Raw genomic sequence first — 6,458 nt, 5'->3', positions numbered from 1 at the left:
TCCACTTAGTTAAATATTCTGTTGCAACCATTATATACGATTTTTGGTTGCGTGATGGTTTGATCGGCCTATTGTGGCCAACAACAACCCCCCTTCTTATTTAGTATTATTCCTAATGCTAAATAAGTGGGGACCCTTAGTTAAAAAATTCAAAAATCAATTAGTGCTTAGATCTCCTTTTCGAATAAAACTTACCATCATAAACTTAGGAAATCCCCTTGGAAAATCTAAAAATCTAAGTTTTATGATAAGGTAAGATAAAGCCTTTCCTTGGGAAATATCGCATCGCAAAAAAAATATGACAGGATACCACCTTATGAGCCGAATTCCAACATTGTGAGATCGCGATACGTGATAATAAAATATTGCATCACATACATTATGCACAACTTATATTGAAACATCCTAAACTGCCAATATGCGATGATGCATATCGCAAATCACATTTCACAGAAAACATAATAACAAAGATTGTCATATATCACGTTCCTGCGATCTGCGATATTGTGATATTGCGATTTCACGATATCAACGACAATGCGATAATGCGATGTCATGAGCGATCAACTCAGCGATGCTATGATTCTGTGATGTTGCGATCTGCGATATTGCGAAGCAAATCGCAAAATCGATTCATCGCAGATCTTTCGGGCGCATGGTTCAAAAAAGTATTCTCCATAAAATGACACCGGATATGCGCTTTAATGCTAATAAATGAGTTAGTTGCTAGTTATTAATGGAATATGGTTTCGTTCTTATCGAAAAATCATCTCACGTAAGGTGGTATACTTTATGCATCTTCGGAATTTAAAACTTTCCCATCACCCTTCCTTGTCATTATTTTCACTTCACTTGTGAATTGCAGGAATGGAGAACAGAGAACGATACAAAGCAATACACAGGATAAAATGGGAAAGAAAAGCAAAGCTCCGAGCTCTGAAGAGAAAGAAATGGTGCCCTTGTATACAGACACGGCCTGTAACAGAGACGCAGGAATTGCTACGTGGGAAGGCATGTATAATCTGCTTGAGGAGGAGAATCCCAGAGTAATGGAAGTTATTGCTACTACGGGCTCACATAGTTCTTCTAAGGCATCCATCACAGAGCTAGCTTGCTCGTTCTTGCACCGGATAGCAGCAAGGCCCAAAATTCTCCCATATACGGACATGGTTAAGTGGATACTAAACAGCGTTGATATCAGAAATAGACAGTTTAAGACTCAGGGTCAAGAGCTTATGGAATTATTGTTTTTACAAATTTTTAGCTTTATATCCGCTAAAAGGAAAAAGCGCAAAAGGCGAAAAACGCATCAAGGAAGTCCAGACCGAGAAACAGAGGCAGTTTCCTAGGTGCTAATCGCACATCGCTGAGAAACATTTCTCGAAAAGGAAAGCTGCTAATTGCCCAGTCACCTGCAAGCCCCGAAAATTGCAAGAAAGCAACGATAGAGACAAATTAGAAGCAGAAAGCTCAAGAAAAGGCAGAAGCAATCCAAGGGTTAACCAAGTTGAACTGGAATTATTACTGGGCATACTTGGTAAAGCCACATAGCCAGTGGATGACTCTTAAGTGTATTATCAATACGGCCGAAAAAATGGCGCCAGCTCTTGTCGATTCTGTTTTCTCAGCCCAGCTAAAATCAGAAGTCGGCCAGCCGACTCTTCTCAAACAAATGCTGCATGCGTGCGATTTCAAGGACCAGATACAGAAGTAGTTTTAATTTTAGATTCAATTTTAGTTTTAATTTTGTTTTATTTTCCTAAAATGAGGACGGTCATTTAAACCGCATCCTACATTTTTGTAATAATTTATTTTTAGATTTAGTTAGTAGTATTTAAACCCTTCTCATGCATTTAGAGAAGGGTCCTGAAATTTGTCAAAAACTTATCCCCAGAACATGCACTTTTGTACCCTCTGAGGAGGTTTTGATGAATGAATGGAACAATATTTATTAATATTTGCATTTGATATCTGCTAATGATGTTGCACTTTTGTACTCTTAGTGGATGTTAGATCAAGAAGAGATAAATCATTATCGCTTGAAGCTCATGAGTAGGACTAGTTATAAATGGTACTTCTATCTCTTAACTATTTCTGCCCTTGTGTTAAAGTGATTTTCATGTTTAGTTATTTATATATTGATGTATGAATGCCTGAGTTATCATTTGGCACTTTTGTACGGTGATAGCTATTTATTTATGCTTAATGTATGAATAGCTTATTATGCGATATGTTTTTCAGAACTGTTTCGTCTAACTTTTTATACGAAGTGGTTCATCTTTATTGAATTCTTTTCTCATAACAGTTGAATGATCTTTATTGCCGGTTGTTATTTGAAATCCTTTTAGATCGCATAAAAGAAAGGTTACACCCCGGGTTAGTGTAGACTTAGATATTTCTGTTTATTAAAATGCAATTTCTATATTATTAGATTAGAGTTAGAGTAAAAGTATTCCATTTAGAAACTGTTAGTAAGAGAAATATCAGTCCATCACACACACACACATAAATTGGGAAACTGGTCCCATATCTCCAGTCAGACCCACTATACCAAACAGAAAAGGAGCTACTAACCAAGGTCTGGACCGGGTGGGTATCCCCCTTGTTGTAGACCCGACTTTCAGGGCTTCAACATATTTGGTGCTAGAAGGAGGGCCTCGAACTGTGAATGGCAAGAAAATCTAAATCTAAATACCATTCTGAGAGTAAATCACCCTCACCATCTCCCCCGACTTCTCCATTGCATTTAGAATCTTTAAATCCAGAGTCAGAAGTCGCTAGAGCAACAGCCGCTGCCACAAACCCTGACATTTCAGAAAAATCTACCATTGAACCTCCTGAAGTTGAATCTTTGATTCACAAACTTCAGTTATTTTCTATATCTCCTCAAAAATCTGATAAATCTCAAGGTAGCGTGACTTCACAATACAACCCTGCTCATCCTCTTACCAGGTTAAAGAGCAAAAAGTTTGGTGTTTAGCCAACCGAATTACCTCTACCTACTAGGAAGAGAGCAAGGAAGTCTCCTAAAGGGTCTAATAGTGAGACTCTTTCATCATCATCATCCATCTCAACCTCTTCACCGCGAAGTCAACCATCCACTCCTCCACTTTAGATCATTGTCCATCAGCCTACTGGAACTTCCTCAACTCCTTCTCAACCATCTGGAGCCATAATATCCTCATCTTCTCAACCGCAGGGATCATCTTCTGCGCTTTCCTCTATTAGTAGTTCAGCGATGGCTCAATCTCCATGGAATAACCTAGGGGCAGTCTTAATGCCTTCACCCTTGAGTCAGCTACCGACCCATCCTGAAAAATGGCTGCCTAAGTTTAATCCTGAGGTAGGCATGCTAGCGGAAGAACATATAAATAACTTTATGCTATCCATAAATCTCAATGGAGTTGTTAACGAAGATGTTGTTGTTCGACTTTTTCCTTATACTCTGCAAGGAACAGCCAAATCATGGTATTTCTCATTACCATCTGGATCTATTACTAGTTGGGATATCTTCCAAGAACAATTCCTGACCAAGTTCGGTGATGACAGGTCTACGGCAACACTGATCAACGACTTGTCTAACCTTAGGGCCGAGTCAAGAGAACCTATCAAAGATTTCAATTTACGTTTCAATAAAATCTTAAACAAAATTCCTACTACTTCCCAACCTAGCGAAGAAGTGTGAAGTGAATGGTACATCACTGCTTTACCATCATGTTAGACTCAGCCTTGTCAGAATCAAATTCACCCAGGTTCATTTCTTGTCATCAAATGCCATTTTGGTCAAAAAGAGTCATTTTAATTCTTGAGTCCAGGGTTTTGTCTCCAGAAGTGTGAAATAACGCTTGCAGGCTAGAGGGAGGTTCAATAAGTTTCTTATTTCAAGAGTTGCATCATCATTAACGCTCACAAATATTTCTTCTTCAAAACTCTGTTTTGAAGAAGAAATCGTCAATTTTTAATGTTTGTAATGAGTTGGTAATTTTATCATGGAATATCTCGCAAGCAGCCTCTCCTCATCCTTTTCCAAAGTCCAAAGGTCATCATTCTTGCACGAATCAACCAAGAGCCTATCCTTCAATTTCATAAAATCGAAAAGGAAAACTTGTAGAACAGAGTTTGTATTAAAATTGAAAAGTGCGGAAGTTCAGTTGTTGTGCACAAATAGAAAGTCAAATCCCTATCATAAGAGACATTTCTGTGTTCTAACATCTCATTTGCATGCCAAATAACGTCAGAGAACTGAAGGGAAAACATGGAGAAAGCAAAATCAATGTTGGAGGTCGAAATTTTGTTGAAACGGAGTTGCGCGGCGCATAGGAAGAAGGTGCGGTGCACATGGGCCACGCGGCACATGGGGTGCTCCTCCGCAGTGTAAAATTAATGCTGGCGCGATGCACTCACTAGGCGCGGCCCACTGGGAGTGCGTGCAGTGCACAGAGTCCTAAGGCCGAAGTTCATCATCGATTCATCAAAAACTCAATTTGTTTCAGCTCAATTCTTCTCCAAATAAGTCGATAGGGCCTGTTCAGTGATTTTATTCATGTATGATGTGTTTAGAAGTGAAAACATTAGAGTTTAAATGGTGAAAGGACCGAAAGCCAAAATTAGAATGCAGATATTGTGGCAGCTATAGATCAGTAGACGTCTTCTTGACAGACAACAGTATGAATTGGCGATTTTTTGCACATGTTTATTCCAGGCAGCTCAAGATGGGATTGATATACTATCTCTGTCAATCATACCTAACAGGCCACCTTCTAGGATTGCGACTTTATTTAACCCAATAGACATGGCTTTGATGTCCGCTATGAAAGTTGGAATATTTGTCGTTCAAGCTACAGGAAACGCTGGACCTTCTCCAAAGAGTATTTGGTCCTTCGGCCCATGGATATTCACAGCGGGAGCTGCTGCCGATGATCGTAGTTATAATAATTCTATAGTTCTTGGCAACAATATCACAATCTCAGGAGTTGGACTTGCTCCTGGAACAGATGATGATGATATGTACAATCTAGTTGCTGCAACTCATGCCTAGAAGAATGGAACTGATGATATGTATGCCAATGAATGCCAAGATCCCAGTGAGCTGGAACAACATCTAGTTGAAGGAAACATCTTGATCTGTAGCTACACAATAAGGTTTGTCCTTGGTCTTTCTTATGTGAGACAAGCAGTTATGACTGCTAACAATTTGAGTGCAGTGGACATCATCTTCTACATAGACCCTTTTGTGGTTGGGTTTCTGTTCAATCCAGTCCCTTTAACGATGTCGAGATTGATCATTTCCTCTTCAGACGATTCTAAGACTTTTCTGAAATACTACAGTGACTCCATCACTAGAGATGAATCTAACAACATTGTTAAGTTTGGAGGAGTTTCCAGAGTCCTTGGAGGATTGAAAGCAGATTACAGCGAGAACGCACCCAAAGTCGTGTATTATTCTTCAAGGGGGCCCAATCCGCAGGACAATCTTCGATGTAGCAGATATACTGAAACCAGATATAATAGCTCTCGGTAATCTCATCTGGGCTACTTGAAACTCTGTTGGCACAGATTCAGCTGAATTTGAAGGCGAGAATTTTGCAATGTTATCGGGAACATGCATGGCAGCACCTCATATAGCGGGAGTGGAAGCTCTAGTGAAACAAAAATACCCCAAATTTAACCCAGCAGCCATTGCTTCTGTACTATCCACCACTATATCACTCAATGACAATCAAGGGTTACCAATTATGGCACAACATTCCTACAGCAATCCAGATGCCGATGCAATTCCAGCCACACCTTTTGACATGGGAAGTGGATTTGTGAATCCAACTGCTGCCTTGGATCCCAGACTCATCTTCAATGCAGGTTATGAAAATTATATTGCGTTCCTATGTACCATAAATGGATCTGCACCTCTTGTTCTCAATTACACCGGTGATGTATGTAGTTCAAATGTTGGAATTAGTTCCGACCTCAACGTTCCTTCAATCACAGTAGCTAGTTTGATCAATTCTCATACCATTGAGAGGAGCTTTCTGAATATAGCAGTAAATGAGAGTTACAAGGCTCTTTGGAGTGTGCCATTTGGTGTTTCTGTTTCTGTTGCACCCACATCATTTACAGTTTCACATTGGGAGACCCAGAAGCTTACAGTATTCCTCAATGCCACCGGTAATAGTACTGCACCTAGCTTTGGAAGAATCCTTCTACTTGGAAGTTATGGAACGCCTTGAAACGGTTAGTCTGACTAAATGCGTGGTACCCAAATGGATATTTGGACTTCAGAACCTCATGGACCTAGAGTTACAATACGATGACTCCATGGCCAATGTTTATAAAGGACTGCAAAAAATTTCCTAATTTGAGAAGACTACAGCTGTCGCACAATGACAGATGTGTTGAATTTCCAGAGGAATTTGGAGAAGCTACAGAATTTCCACAGCAGAAAGAATGGAAATAATATAGAG

The 6,458-nt window shown here is 39.6% G+C and overlaps 1 pseudogene; it reads left to right on the top strand.

Moving 5' to 3' along the window:
- Nucleotides 1-4,255: 4,255 nt before the first annotated feature.
- Nucleotides 4,256-6,224, top strand: LOC149194060 (subtilisin-like protease SBT2.3 pseudogene; annotated as a pseudogene).
- The last annotated feature ends 234 nt before the right edge of the window (nucleotides 6,225-6,458 follow it).

The sequence above is a fragment of the Pinus tabuliformis genome, chromosome 2_2 (genome assembly GCF_031772625.1).
Source record: "Pinus tabuliformis cultivar Carrire ecotype Pingquan chromosome 2_2, CPIR1, whole genome shotgun sequence".
Lineage (NCBI taxonomy): Eukaryota > Viridiplantae > Streptophyta > Pinopsida > Pinales > Pinaceae > Pinus > Pinus tabuliformis.
Note: the sequence above shows the minus strand (reverse complement) of the source record. Positions and strands in the feature narration are given on the sequence as shown.